The sequence below is a fragment of the Sminthopsis crassicaudata genome, chromosome 6 (assembly GCF_048593235.1).
Source record: "Sminthopsis crassicaudata isolate SCR6 chromosome 6, ASM4859323v1, whole genome shotgun sequence".
NCBI classification, from domain to species: domain Eukaryota; kingdom Metazoa; phylum Chordata; class Mammalia; order Dasyuromorphia; family Dasyuridae; genus Sminthopsis; species Sminthopsis crassicaudata.
This window is the reverse complement of record NC_133622.1, coordinates 214344041-214360537: the sequence shown is the minus strand read 5'-3', so window position 1 is coordinate 214360537 and position 16497 is coordinate 214344041.

Below are 16497 nucleotides of genomic sequence, written 5' to 3'. Positions count from 1 at the left end.
AGATACCAACATTAGGGATAAAAATTCATTATTTGGAAAAAACTGTTGGGAAAACTGGAAATTAATATGGCAGAAATTAGATATGGATCCACACTTAACACCATATACCAAGATAAGATCAAAATGGGTCCATGATTTAGGCATAAAGGATGAAATCATAAACAGATTAGAGGAACAGAGGATAATCTACCTCTCAGACTTGTGGAGGAGGAAGGAATTTATGACCAGAGGAGAACTAGAGATCATTATTGATCACAAAATAGAAGATTTTGATTACATCAAACTAAAAAGTTTCTGTACAAACAATACTAATGCAAACAAAATTAGAAGGGAAGTAACAAATTGGGAAAATATTTTTAAAAACAAAGGTTCTGACAAAGGTCTCATTTCCAAAATATATAGAGAACTGACCCTGATTTATAGGAAACCGAACCATTCTCCAATTGATAAATGGTCAAAGGATATGAACAGACAATTCTCAGAGGAAGAAATTGAAACTATATCCACTCACATGAAAGAGTGTTCCAAATCACTACTGATCAGAGAAATGCAAATTAAGACCACTCTGAGATACCACTACACACCTGTCAGATTGGCTAAGATGACAGGAACAAATAATGACAAATGTTGGAGGGGATGTGGGTAAACTGGGACACTAATACATTGCTGGTGGAGTTGTGAAAGAATCCAGCCATTCTGGAGAGCAATTTGGAACTATGCCCCAAAAGTTATCAAACTGTGCATACCCTTTGACCCAGCATTGCTACTACTGGGATTATATCCCAAAGAAATACTAAAGAGCGGAAAGAGACAAATATGTGCCAAAATGTTTGTGGCAGCTCTTTTTGTTGTAGCTAGAAACTGGAAGATGAATGGATGTCCATCAGTTGGAGAATGATTGGGTAAATTATGGTATATGAAGGTTATGGAATATTATTGCTCGTTAAGAAATGACCAGCAGGAGGAATACAGAGAGGCCTGGAGAGACTTAAATCAACTGATGCTGAGTGAAATGAGCAGAACCAGAAGATCACTGTACACTTCAACAACAATACTGTATGATGATGTATTCTGATGGAAGTGGAAATCTTCAACATAAAGAAGATCCAACTCACTTCCAGTTGATCAATGATGGACAGAAATAACTACACCCAGAGAAGGAACACTGGGAAGTGAATGTAAATTGTTAGCACTAATATCTGTCTGCCCAGGTTACTTATACCTTCGGAATCTAATGCTTATTGTGCAACAAGAAAATGGTATTTACACACATGTATTGTATCTAGGTTATATTGTAACACATGTAAAATGTATGGGATTGCCTGTCATCGGGGGGAGGGAGTAGAGGGGGGGGATAATTTGGAAAAATGAATACAAGGGATAATATTATAAAAATATATAATAAAAATTATTAAAAAAAAAGTCTACGATGTACAAGGCCTTTTGGGGGGGCATTGCTGATGCAAAGATAATAATGAAACAGGCTCTGGTCTCAGTGAACTTATATTATACGAATAGGAGAAACAACTAATAAAAAGTCTTCCATAGAAATGATCATATCTGTAGCCACATCATATTTAACCTTAATAGCAAGATAAAAAACAACTACAAACGCAATAATAAAAACTATTTTAAAAGAAAAATAAAATAGGGGAAGTATGCTTTAAAAACAAACTTTATGCAAAATGAGAATTTCCTTGTATTTTGGTGAGTTATTTTGCTATTCCTAGTGTCAGAAAATTGTCTATTTCATGTCACTCAATGAGACATATTTCCTCCAAACTTATATTCTAGACTTTTTCAAATGCTCATGATTTAAATATGTCATACTAGATAGAAATTATCCCTCTCCATTATTGTTTATTCCATACTGACATGTTCTTGATACCAGGTCAAAAGGGATCTCCCTCAGTACTTATGGCACATCCCCTCAGACACTCCTGAAGCTCACCATAGCTTTTCAGCTTTCTAAGGAAACTCATTCCAATTCACAGGTTTGCTCTTGTTCCTAGTCCCAGATCCCCTTCCTCAGCTCCCAAACTACACACACACACACACACACACACACACACACACACACACACACACACACCTCTTTTGTTCTCTCACACTTTCTAATCTCATAGGGATGTATTCTCAGCACAGCTGCTGACTCTCTTACCATGCTGCATCACTCAGCACTCCCAGGTGGTCTCCCAAACCAGCAATCAACATACATCTATTTCCTGATGCTCCTAAGTACCCCATAGAAATGCAAACACCTGCTTCCCTGAAGAAATACTGAGAGGAGAACTCTTCTCTCTTCTAATGCCCAGAGTGGTACAGACTTCTCACAGTCTTTAAATACAAGTTTCAGAAGGATTATAATATACTACATCTTTGATGAGCTTTTATACAAGAAGCTATGTCCATACTAATAAATCTCTGATGAGAATGATTGTATTGATAAAGATAATAATATATTATAGTATACTCTTATTTTCATTGTATGCTTTTGAAACCAGAGTCCTGGAGCAGCTAGATGGCACAGTGTATAAAGCACCATCCCTGAAGTTTGAACCTGAGTTCAAATCTGGTCTCAGATACTTAATACTTCCTAGCTGTGTGACCCTGGGCAAGTCACTTAACTCCAATTGCCTCAGCACAAAGAAAGAAAGAAAGAAAGCAGAGTCCTAGCTTGCACTTACTCTTTTGTCAACTAGCTCTGAAACAACAGGCATAAACCATCTCTTTAGATTTTTCTTTCCTGCTCAGTTAAATGGATAAGATGATGTATAAGATTCATTTCATCTCTAAATTCAGACTGTTCTTTCATCCAAAACTTGTCTATAGATTAATCTATCATAATGATTATTTGTTCTATGAGAGAAAGGAACCCAGAGACCACTTTCAAATTTTCTTTCCTTTTTTTTTTTTTTAACACAGTGTTTTATTTAGTAGAAACTTACTGAATATTTACTAAAAACTTACAATTTTGTTTAATAATGATGGTTATAAATGGGATGATTCATTTGTCTGTATACTCTCACAAATTGCTTCCAACTTTGGTTTTTCTTAAGTGTTGTAGGAAATGATGAAGGTAAATGTCTATAATGTTACAGATGGAGATTATAAACAAATCAAACTAGTAGATATTGGGGAAGTTAGTTATATTGCACATTGTCCAGATATACAATTACACAAGAGTAAATATAGGATGCTAGTTTCAGATCAATGGATTGTGACTGTAATATATAGTAAAATCCCGTGTCAGGTAGCATGGAGTTACAAGGAAGCATGATATAATTCCAGGTATTATATAATCTCAGGTAGTTATAAGAAAGAAGAAGTATTTGGAAAACCACATTGACTATGCAGTTGGAAGATCTGAATTGGAATCCTGGCTCTGTCATTTACTACCTTGGGATATTCTTAGCTCATCTGTAAAATGATGGGTTGAAAATCCATAGTAGAGAGATAAGGCATTGAATTTGTTCCCAGGGACCTAGATTAAAATTCTGCCACAGACACTTACTAGCACTCTCACTCTGTAAAAGTCATTTTTCCTCCCTGGGTCTCAGCTTTCTCATCTATGAAATGAGAAAGTTAAACTGCGTGGCTTCCAAGCCTTTTCAGCTCTAAATGAGATGATCCTGGGATGAGCAACACCTCCACTTATAATATAATAAAGAGCTGTCTATATAAACGTCTGGTTAAATAAAATCAGAAAGCCTACTTTCTGTCTTCTCAGTATTTTGAGATTCACTATTCTACTTTGTAGCAACTCAGGGAAGATGGGATTGCTTTGTGTTGTCTCAATATAGGACACAAAGTAACAAGGAGCTCTTACAGTATTTTTCCCTAATCCCATCACCCCTATGTTTTGGGCTCTAGGTCAGCATAGATTCCAGTCACCTGGGATCTTCCAAGGAGATTTGCAGCCCAATCTCCTGCTACCTATAATGGGGCTGGGCTGCCTTGGACAGCTCAATCCTAAAACACTGTAGTAATGAATTGGGAATCCATGGGTAGCTGTCAGCAATGCAAATGAAGAGGTTTACTAATGCTCCCTTTTATTTGGTGTCTTAAAGAGCTGGGTTCCTGGAGTCAGCCTGCTGGCAGTGAGGGCTATGCCAGAAAGCAAAGAAAGAGGGCCCCCTTATGTCACAGCAGAGGAGGAAGGAAGAAATCACTCCAGAATGCAAACATTTGAGAGAGAAAAAAGATACAGGGAATCTTACTCCTTTTCAACACACACACACACACACACACACACACACACACACACACACACACACACACACACACACACTCATCTAAGGAAAAAAAAGAAAGAAAGAATAGCTGTACATATAACACACATCTTTTTATTTTGGTTGTTAATAAAAGGACAGCAAAGAAGTAGAATAGATACTTAAGTTTTACAGAGGTCTTTTCAAAGACCTAAAAAGTATATTAACCATATCCCAACATGCATATGTAGGTCTATGTATATATGTAGATACATTTAAATACATAAATTTTATGTATAAATAAATGTATACACACATGCATATATGTGTGTAGATATAGATAACTCACTCTATAAAGATAGATAGATAGATTGATAGATAGATAGATAGATAGATAGATAGATGTGATAGATAGATAGATGTGATAGATAGATAGATAGATAGATAGATAGATAGATAGATAGATAGATAGATAGATAGATAGATGTGATAGATAGATAGATGTGATAGATAGATAGATGTGATAGATAGATAGATGTGATAGATAGATAGATGATAGGTAATAGATATTGTTAGTATACTTAGTTACAGACTAGAGGCTAATTTGTTGTCCAATTGTTTTTACTTGTTTCTTACTCTTGATGATTCCATTTGAGATTTTCTTAGCAAAGATAAATGAAGTGGTTTGTCTTTTCCTTCAATAGCTTAATTTGTATGAGTAATTAAGGCAAACTGCGTTAAGTGACTTGCCTGGGATCACATAGCCAGTGAGTTTCTATAGCCAGATTTGAAATCAGGAAGGTGAATCTTTCTGTCTCTAGCCCCAGTGCTCTATCCATTATGTCTCCTCTTTTTCCATACATGGTATACTAGTATGTGTGTATATACCATGTGCTGGTATAGTATGTGTATGTAGACACATATACGTTATCTATATATGTATATATATATATATATATATATATACACATATGTATATATACACACATATATGTAGATATATGATTGATACGTTTTTTAGGGCTTTGTAAAAGTCTCTATACACTATTCTATATATTACATACTCTTTATACTCTCTCTCTCTCTCTCTCTCTCTCTCTCTCTCTATATATATATATATATATATATATATATATGTATATATATACTAGATATACAATATGCTATTGTAAAGTATACCTAGTATTCAAGTATACTAAATACTATTATAAATACAAATACTTTGTATCTATAATATGTATTATACTTAGTCTATATGAAATATAGACTAAACAGAATAGACATTTGTAAAACACTTCTGATTTTTAAATTATATGCACAGCAAGTCAGATAGGAACTTTTTCTCATTTTGTAGTTAAATGAAATGGGAAATGGGAAAAATTGTTTAAATAATCAGATTTTGTATAAAATTATCTTTTTTGATGAGTGAATCATTGTTCACACTGAGTGTCCAGGCCACTCAGTCAAAGTCTGGACTAGAATTCAGGTCTTTTTTTTTTTTTTTTTTTTTGCTGTGAATCCAGTTTGCTTTCATACAATCAAAGTCAGAGAGCTAAATTTGGACTTTAAATTTAAATCTAGTTCAACTCTTGAATTTAACAGGTAAGGAATTAAAGCCCAGAATACTCACTTGGGTAGTCAAATGACAAAGGAAGGATTTGAATAGCAGCTCTCTGACTCCTGATCCAGCTCTGCTTCTTTCCAGCCTCTTATTGCATGGACTTTTTCTCTGAACTGTCCAATTTTAAACAAATTAGGTCACAAGTCTAGATTACATGGGAGCTACCAATAGAAATATTTTGATTTTTATTTTCATCTCTCCTCCATATTCCTTGTATGCAGTCACAACACCAAACCTGTCCTTCAATGTTCAGAGTTACAATCATGCTTTCCTTTACCCTGCCACTTATTGTTCAAAACTAGAATGACCCTCTGTATTCCTTATGCTTACTAAATTATCTTTGATATAGTTGGCATTTGATAAATGATTTTGGATTTAATTTAATTAAGTGTAGTTTTTAATCTTTACATGTGATTGGAAGGTCTTGGAATTAGATATTTCCCTTGAATCTCTGAGGACCTTTGAAATATTAAAAAAAAAATCCCTAAATTTCTCTAGAATACATCTCATCAAATGAATCATAAAGCTAAAGTATATGTCCTGTCTTAGAAAAGTGAACAGAATTCACTACAGATGATGAATAATGGGGTAAAGAGAAAGCTTGCAGAAGTGCCTTCTTTTTAGTAGGAGTTTGATAAAAGTTGTTGAATGGATGAATAAAATATTACTCTGGGAAAGATCCATGAGTCTTCCCAGACTGCCCATAGGAGTCAAGATAAACTAGATAGTGCCATCCTATTGATTTGCAAAGACTTAGCATGATGACAGTCATATAGTAGGTGGTTAATAAATGCTTATTGTTTTATTAATTGAACTGAAACTGTTTAAGCCAGAAAAGAAAATCAAGAAAATGAAATGGTCACTTGTTTTAAGTACCTAAAGAGTTGTCATGTGAAAGAGATTAGGCTTTTTTTTTTCTGTTTGGAATTATAAAGAAGGATAAATGAGTTCACAATATTATTGTAATGCTTCATTTTTCTTCAACTAATATAACAAGGCTACTGCTAGAAATCATAGATTCTACCTTTATAACATCCCTCACAGCTATCTTCTTCTCTCTATTCATGTAGCCTTTACACTTTGACTTTTAAGATCTATTATCTTGAATTCCTTACCTTCAATCTCTTCTCATTTTGATCTACCATTTTCAAAGCTGTCATATGAATCTTCCTAAAAACACGGATTTGATCTTATTATGTCCTTTATATTTCATGCTGACTTTGTAACACAATACGAACTTCTTTAGCCATATTTTTGTCTTTGTATTTCATTGCATACAGTTGGAGAATAATAAATGGTCACCTAATATAATAGAATGGAAGTTGTAAAGGATGGAGATTTTAGTTTGTTTGAAGGAAAAGCTCTCTAAATGGAGCCATTTGGAAGTGGAACAGGCAAGTTCAGGAGGCACCAGGTCCCCTCTCAATAGAGAACTGCAGGAAAAGTTGGAAAATAAACTGTTGGTAATATTTAGAGTAAGTTTCCCCCCTGAGATTGAGTTGGAATAGATAATCTTTAAGGTCTTTTCCAAGCTAGATTCTATGTTTTTGTTATTCGAAGTATAGCAGACTAAGGTTAATGAATCTGTATAGAGGAAGGTAACATTTTTTTTTTTTTCTATTTTCAGGCAAATCTTTCAACTAGTTTAAGGAATTTATTTCTGTATTGTCTTTGAGCTTTACTTTACCCTAACTTAACTGTGGAAATACTTAAGCTTCGTTTTTTCCCCCAGAATAAGGCTCCCAGTTTGTAAATTACTGCTTCCAGGGGCTAAATGATACTCTAGGAACTTAATGCATCTCTGAAGGATGAGCAATTTGATTTCTACTTACATTTTAAATCAGGTCCAATGAGTGTCCACTTATTACTGGAATAAAAAGGATTCACATTTTTTCTGATGTTCCCTTTTTCCCTCTTAAAACAACCTAAAATCATAGGTTTGTAAAATTGACATTTTGAAGACAGCTTGTTTCATGCCTACATTATAATAAACCACTATATATTAACTTTTTAGTTCCTTCTTTGTAAAGTTTCTCCCCTCTTCATTACTACCATCAAAAGCCTGGTCTAGACTCTTAACATCTTGTGTTGGAATTACTTCTTACTCCCTAATTGAGCTTTCCATTTCTAGTGCCTTCTCTCTTCTATTTATGAATACAGGTTTTGTCCAGGTTAATCATTTTAAAACACCACATTCATCAAAATATGGAAACAAAAAGACTTAGGTGTATCATGATCACTATCATCAAATCTTTTGAGGGTTGCCAAGGGGTAGCGTGATTAGATGGAAGCTGTATAGCTTTGGAGGAAGGAACAGTTCATTCAAAAAACTAAAGGAAAGGTTGGCAGAGGAACCTCACTGCCAATTCTGCTGCTTTCTACTTATTTGACCTTGTTTAAATCTCCCTGGGACTCAGTTTCCCCATATATAAAATAAGTGGATTGGACTGGGTGTTCTCTGACAATCTTTTGGCCTCTAGGTCTAGGACTCCCATCAAACAATAAGTAGAAAAGATGTGGGGGAATATGAAGAAATTCCCCCATTATCCATTTAAGAATTTCCTAACAATTCAAGCTGTCCCCAAATGAAATTCACTGCTTCGTGCTATGTTAAATTATTTTTCAAAAGACATGTTCAGGTAAAAGCGAGTTGAAATCTTATTAGAGATATTAGGGACAGACGTCATTTGTTGTATAGATGGTTTGGTTAAAAAGTACTTTTGTGACCCTTTTTAACTTTAGCATCCCACAATCATCTCTTATAGTTTGAAAAATTCCTAAATTATACACCTCCGATAAAACTGTCTCTTAAAACCTAACATTCAAAATATCTCAGGATTTAGTTTTCCCTTTAAATAATACTTTCTAATGTTCCTCAAAAAACTCTTGGCTTCAGAATTTGGGATAATGTGTTCTTCATTCATTTTTCACATTCAGTTTCCATCTTTATATCATTCACCGTGTATAAAATGACTTGGATACTTTGGTCTCCCCACTCAGACAAACATATTCTTCAGGGTCTGCCATAAATATTTACCTAAGTGAAGTCTTTCCTGATTTAAATCAGAAAGATTTCTCCTGCTCCATCTCTGTTGAACCTCTTTTTCCATGCTTTATAATGAGCAATGATTTCTCATTTGAGCAGAAAGCAAGTCTCACAGAGAGGGCTGATATGTATTTAGAGAGAAAGTTGCTCACAAAAAGGTATCAGAAGTACAGTAATACAAATTTTTGTGAAATATCTTTTCATGTACTTAATTCTTTTCCTTCAAATATAAAGTAAATTTCTTCAAAATGATCTAAAAAAGACCTTCGAGATCTTTTGGTCCAATATTCCTCATTTTGTAATTGAACAAAATGAAGGCTGGATTTTGTCTCTTACTACAATAGTACTCAATAAGTAACTGAATTAAAATTTGAAGCCTGGCTATTTGATTCCAAATCCATCTATCTATATACTTTGAGGTGATTTTAGTTTGAACCTGGAAAATACAGACCTCAACAATAGAGTAGCTCAAGACTTTAAATGGTTGTTTGTTTTAACTAGTCAACTTTTTGTCAGAAAATGTATGCTGAAGTCAAAGGTTACATTCACAACTATACTTTGAAGAGTAATATGATAATATTGTTGTTAAGTTCTTTTCCATCATGTCTGAATCTTTGTGACCACATCTGGGGTTATCTTGGGAAAGATGCAGGAGTGGTTTGCCATTTTGTTCTTTAGATTATTTTATAGATAAGGAAACTGAGATAAACAGGGTTGAGTAACTTTCTCAGGGTCACAAAGCCACTAAGTGCCTAAGGCCAGATTTGAAATCTTTCTGACTTCAAGTCTGGCACTGTATTCACTATACCACACAGCTGACTAAAATGATAATCAGATATTTTGAAGCTAATGTTTGATGCCATTTATAATATGGAGAAGACTCAGACAGAAGTCCTGTCCTCAAGGAAGAGCAAGACTTAAAAATCAGGGAACTGGAAAACAATAAAAGTCAGAGTCTGGGTAAATTACATTTAGTCTATGATTATTAAACACATTTTATGTATAAGGCACTGAATTGTGACTCATATTATATCAAGTGTGACAGGGGCTCCAAAGAAGAAAATATCATATTAGATGCAATAGTAAACAAAGGCTTGTCAGAAATAGTGGGCTTAGAAATCTGGACAGGTTTTGGATTAATGGAGAAGAACTTTCCAAGTGAGGGTGGGTAGGGAAAATATAAACAAGCCTGTAGGCAATGGTAATAAAACATATGGAATCTTAGCTCTACATCTGGAAAAGATTAGGAAGATCACTGATTATGACCCTTCCCACCATTTTGCAGATGAGGAAACTGAGGCCCACAATGGACTTAAAATAATCAGAGAAAGAGTTTGACCCTCAATCCTCTGGCTGTCGAGCTAAATGACATTTATTCTATAAACATATAGAGTTTGGAAGTAACTTTAGCTATTTTCTTAACCAAGGTTCTTATGGATAGGGATAGGAAAAATGATTTCTCTAAAGGAAAAGTGATTTTTGAGGTCACAGAATTTGTATTAAGAGAACAAAATCCAGGTTTCCAGACCAATGCTATTTCCTCTAAACCACATGGACCCAAGGTCCCTTTGGACTAGTAAAAAGGTTGTATTTTAAAGATTAGAGCTCAAATTTTCAATGACAAAAATATTATATACATACACATCAAAAAACCTATCATCTAACTATTACTACTTATCTATCTACCTATCTTATCTATCTAGTTATCTAGCTAGTTATCTATCTACCTATCTATCTATCTACCTATCTATCTATCTATCCTTTCTTCCTTTAAATCTCATAGAGTAAATGTACTTGGATCTCTCCAAATGTGCCTTTTAAATGCCCCTTTCACTTTACTTTTTTTTTTTTTTTTGTTTGTTTGTTTGTTTGTTTTCTTGTTTGTTTTTTTTTTTTTCTTTTCATTTTTACTCCTTAATGGATGGGACCAAGATAACCATTTTTTTGTTTGTTTATTTTTTTGTTTTTTGTTTTGTTTTGTTTGTTTGTTTGTTTGTTTCTCATCAAAGGGATTATATTAAGGAAGACTTTCCCCACTTCTCCAGCAGAGAGAGAAATGCCTATAAATATGATTCAAGCTTTAGGTTTTTCTCTCTGATGAGAAATCTCTGCTCAGATTGGCCTTGGCTTTTTGACTATAGAATTAATGAATGAATGATAAACATTTACTATATGTTAGGCATTACACTAATAGCTGGAGATACCAATGAAATAAAGACTATCCATGTCAGTGAAAAGGGAAGTTCATAGACTTCAGGTCAAGAATCCTTGAAATGGATGTTCTATTTATACTATAAAGAATAAAAGGAAAGCAGAGGGGAAAATTAGTTTTTACAAATTTATTTCCATTTATTATTGTTCTGTAAGAAATAATGAGCAGTCTGATTTCTGAAAAGCCTGGTGTTAAGGGACAGGTCATTTCTCTGAGAGCCCCCACAACTATGGATTATAGCATCTGAAGGAGTTGCAGGGCAGCCTTTGCTAACACAGGTGTTGTGGACTGGGAAAGAGATACATTGGAGGCAGAGGGAAGAGGAGAGAGGAGAGAGGTCAGGGAACAGCAACTACCTCTCAGTCTCCTTTTATCATCTTCTCACAAGAGGAGATCCATTCTGCAATCTAAGTTGGATCTCCAGCAGCCACTGTGAGGTGGCTCCTGTGTATTCCAACAGCTCATGATATTAAATGACGTGAGCAGAAACCAAGGGAACATTATACACAATAACAGCAAATAACAAAAAAAAAAGATTAACTGTGATAGATTAAGCTCTTTTCAATAATAAAGTGATTCAAAGCAATTCAAATAAACCTGGGATGGAAAATGTATCCACAAAGAGAACTATGGAGATTGAGTAGGGATAGAAACATATTATTTTAATATTTTTCTTGTTTGTTTAATTGTTTTATTTTTTCTCTCTCACATTTTTCCCCCATTTAATCTGATTTTTCTTGTGCATCATGCTGAAGATGGAAATGTGTTTAAAAGAATTGCACATGTTTAACCTATGTCAGATTGCTTGCTGTCTTGGGGAGGTGGCAGGGAATGAAGAAGGGAAGAAAATTTGGAACACAAAGTTTTGCAAAGGTGAATGTTTAAAACTATATTTTCTTGCATTTGGAAAAATAAAATGCTATTACAATTATAAAAAGTTAAAAAATAATATTAATGTCATCTTATAAAAGCTATTTCCATTTCCATTTCCATTTGAGAGGATTCGTTTTAACCTAACCATAATTATAGCTGATATTCATATAGGAATTCAAGTTTGCAAAATATCTTACATACAGTATTTCATTTGAGCTGAACAACAAATCTGTGAGAAGTGCAATTATCACCACTCTGTTGCCAGTGTGGGAAGTGATATAAAAATGATATATTTTGGGTCACACGACTAGTTTAAAGCTGAAGCAAAAAGAGATTTGAACCCAGTATGTCTTGACTGCAAATGTCATAATCTTTTCTTTCTCATATATTTTCTTAAATCTCCTGTTTTTATATAATTTATACTTTAGGGTACATCCTGCCCCATTCCTTTTCTGCAGAGCCATCCCTTAAAACTAAGAATTATTTTTTTTATTTAAAAAAGAAAAACAAGAAAACACAGCTCAGGGAAAGACATCAATTAACTCCAACAGTTTATGTAGGGATACACATTCAAAATCCTTCACCTTAAAAGGAAAGATGTAAGATACATGCCCTTCTTTGGACTCCACTTGTCCATAGTAATTTCACAGCATTTCATTTCAATAGGTTGTTGTTTCTATTTTTACTGTGTTAGTGGTTGGTATAATGATTTCCTGGTCATAATGAATCAGTTTGACACCAATGCCCTTTCCACCAGACAATGTTATCTCATCCAACTTCCAAATATATTTGTATGTAATATAATATAATAACAGTATGAGATGGGAAGATATGTGTACTTAGGCACATTGAATTTGAACATTGCATATGCACAAATAGCACATGTGTACTTCAACATACATAAATGCACAAAAATATGGCACACACAAAATATCTATTCCAATAGTTGCTATTAAAGCCAAACATTACAACATGCTTAAGTAAAGTCCCAGTATGGACCTGCCCTAGATAAGGGTTACTACTCAATGTATTTTCTGAAAATTATAATTCTAAAAGGTTGTTTAGGCAGTAATAGTGCCTGTGTGGGCCTGTCATTATATCCAGGATTACTGTTATTAAAAATGCAAGGGTCAAGCAGACCTGGTAAACTACCTCTGGGGAAAAATGAATAAATAAAAAAATAAATTAGAGATTTCCCCTGTGGGGTGGAAAGCAATTTTGACCAGTGCATTTTCACATTTAGGAAAATGTCATCTTTGTTTTTCACTCACTACTCTTGGAAGCAAAGTCCCACATTGTAGGGCTAAATGCTTAAAACACATATGTATAAACTTCGTTTTTCACAAGAATATTTCAGAAGGAGATGAATTATTGCTTCTCTGCCCAACTGCTAGGGAAACATACCTATTATTTTTACTAAATGTGATATAAATAAGGGAGACCCTAATTCAGTAATATCCTCTCAAAGACAGAAGAGCAGCAGTGATATGATATTGTCATCTCTGGACACAGAGACACAAGAGAATAGAACATGTGCTGTTTCTCTTAAAATAACTAAGAAGGTTTTGGGTTGTTGTTATTTCAGTCTTGGCTAACTCTTTGTGACCCCATTTGGAATTTTCCTGGCAGAGATACTGTAGTGGCTTTGCCATTTTCTTCTCTAGCTTATTTTACAGATGAGGAAACTGAGGTGATGACTCAGGATCAAATAATTTGCCCAGTATTGTACAGCTAATAAATGTCTGAGTCTCTATTTGAACTCAGGAAGATGAATATTCCTGATTTTAGGTTTATCACTCTATTCATTGTGCCATCCAATTTCTCTGGAAGGTGTTGGGGATATAGAAAGTATTCAACAGATACAAGTAGAACTATAACTAAGGTGGAGCAATTAGAACTTTTCCCAGAGCAACAGAATAGAGAAGGCTCTGAGTGCAGTTGCATTCACTTAACCACATAGAAACAACCAAATTCTATAATAAAATAACTAAAGAATTGATCATAAGAAAATACCAGAGGCCATATTTGCTCTCCCCATTTTCTGTACTCCAGATGAGCTCCATCACCTAGTCCCAGCATGTTATCCTCCATAACAGATTTCCTAATGGGACTTTGTATGGTCCTCACATTTATGACAAAGGGCTAGAACCTTAATGTATCACTCAGGTATATACTATACTCTTGTGTCTAAGAGTCTCCCCCCTCTGCTGCTCAGCTGAATTAGCATTAAAATGTTCATCTGAATATATATCTCATGCTGATCCATCACAGTTGCTAGATATAACTTTGGTTAGAGTCATGCAGTATGTATTTCATCAAATGCCATTAAGCGGTCAATTAAAACATGATTTTAAGTAAAACAGTGTTTGGAGTAACTATTTTCATACTGAAAATGTTCAAAATGAGAGATATGTTTCTGAAAAGGCAGCTTTTGACTTATAAAGGAGTAAAATATATATTTTAGAAGGCTAATGTTGTAGTAGGAAAGTTGGGGAATCAGGATACTCTGGATGGGCCAGTTTGGATGAGCTAACAGACCTGAAAATTCAAGGCAGTTAAGAGATTCCTGAGATTTGCATCTTAATATTAGGTAGATATTAGAAAATTGTCTTGATCATGAGGAGCAGACTTGAATGGTATATTCATTTAAAGTTCTTAAACTTGGATGATAAATTCAAAAACACTTATAAGCTTGAAAAGGAAAAATAATCACATTTTTGTTTTAGCTTGCCTGTACTTGAAATTTAGCATTTCCTTTTCTTATGAACAAAGAAGCAAAACTTCTTCTGAAAGGGATACATAGGACAAAGACTCTATGACATACCCAAAAATGTTCTGAAATATTTATAAAGATTTAGTAAAGGAGCTGAGGTATCCAAGCAAATCCAGAAAAGGCAATGGGAAGAAAGATCAGCTCCTCAGAAATCCCCTTAAATCTCAGAAATCAGTGTAAGATCTTCGAGAAATGAGGACTTTCAAATCAATTTTGATGGAAAGGAATAAACATTTATATAGTCCTTATTGTCATGATGCTGCATGTTATAAGTTTATCTCTTCTGACCTTGACAATAATCCAGTTATATAGGTGGTTTTATTACTATTTTATATGTGAGAAAATTGAGGGAAAGAGAGGTTAGGTTACTTGAACAATGTCACATAGCTTGGATTTTACTCAGGCTCCACATTCTGTCTACCATGATGCCCCTTAGTGGCCTATGATTTCTAACATACATGAGACTCAAATGACATAATTAAATATTCTGGCAATCTTCAAATGCTATATCATCATTATGATGATTATGAACTAGCTTATATCTGGGGAAGACACTTTCCGTTTCCTCGGTGAAACAAAGCAGTATCATAAAGTACAGAGGAACCAGTCTTAGAATCAGTAAGACTTGAGTTCCTACTGTCATAAATACTAAATCTCTGTGTGATCCTGAGTAAATGCCTTAACTTCTCTGAATCTGTTTCCTTATTCATAGAAAGGGTAGAAACATATAGAAAGGGAAAGGAATAAGCATTTATATAGTGTCTACTCTATGCTAAGCATTGGGGTAAGCACTTTACAAATATTACTTCATTTGCTCCACACAAGAACCCCACAATGTGGGGGTAATAATAATAATAATAAATATGCTAGTATTTTTTACAGTTTAAAGAAATTGAACCAAACAGAGATTAAGTGACTTATTCAGTGTCATACAATAAGTAAGTGGCTAAATATGAACTCAGGTCTTCCTGAGTCCTGGCTAAGCAATCCATTCTCTGTGTCATTTAATTACCCCAAAACATTTTCTTTTTTTTTTTTTTTTTTTATTCATTTTTCCAAATTATCCCCTCCCTCCCTCCACTCCCTCCCCCCGATGACAGGCAATCCCATACTTTTTACATGTGTTACAATATAACCTAGATACAATATATGTGTGTAAATACCACTTTCTTGTTGCACATTAATTATTATCTTCCGAAGGTATAAGTAACCTGGGCAGACAGATATTAGTGCTAACAATTTACATTCACTTCCCAGTGTTCCTTCTCTGGGTGCAGTTATTTCTGTCCATCATTGATCAACTGGAAGTGAGTTGGATCTTCTTTATGTTGAAGATTTCCACTTCCATCAGAATACATCCTCATACAGTATTGTTGTTGAAGTGTACAGTGATCTTCTGGTTTTGCTCATTTCACTCAGCATCAGTAGATTTAAGTCTCTCCAGGCCTCTCTGTATTCCTCCCGCTGGTCATTTCTTACAGAGCAATAATATTCCATAACCTTCATATACCACAATTTACCCAACCATTCTCCAACTGATGGACATCCATTCATCTTCCAGTTTCTAGCTACAACAAAAAGAGCTGCCACAAACATTTTGGCACATACAGGTCTCTTTCCGCTCTTTAGTATTTCTTTGAGATATAAGCCCAATAACAGCAATGCTGGGTCAAAGGGTATGCACAGTTCGATAACTTTTTGGGCATAATTCCAGATTGCTCTCCAGAATGGCCAGATTCTTTCACAACTGCACCAACAATG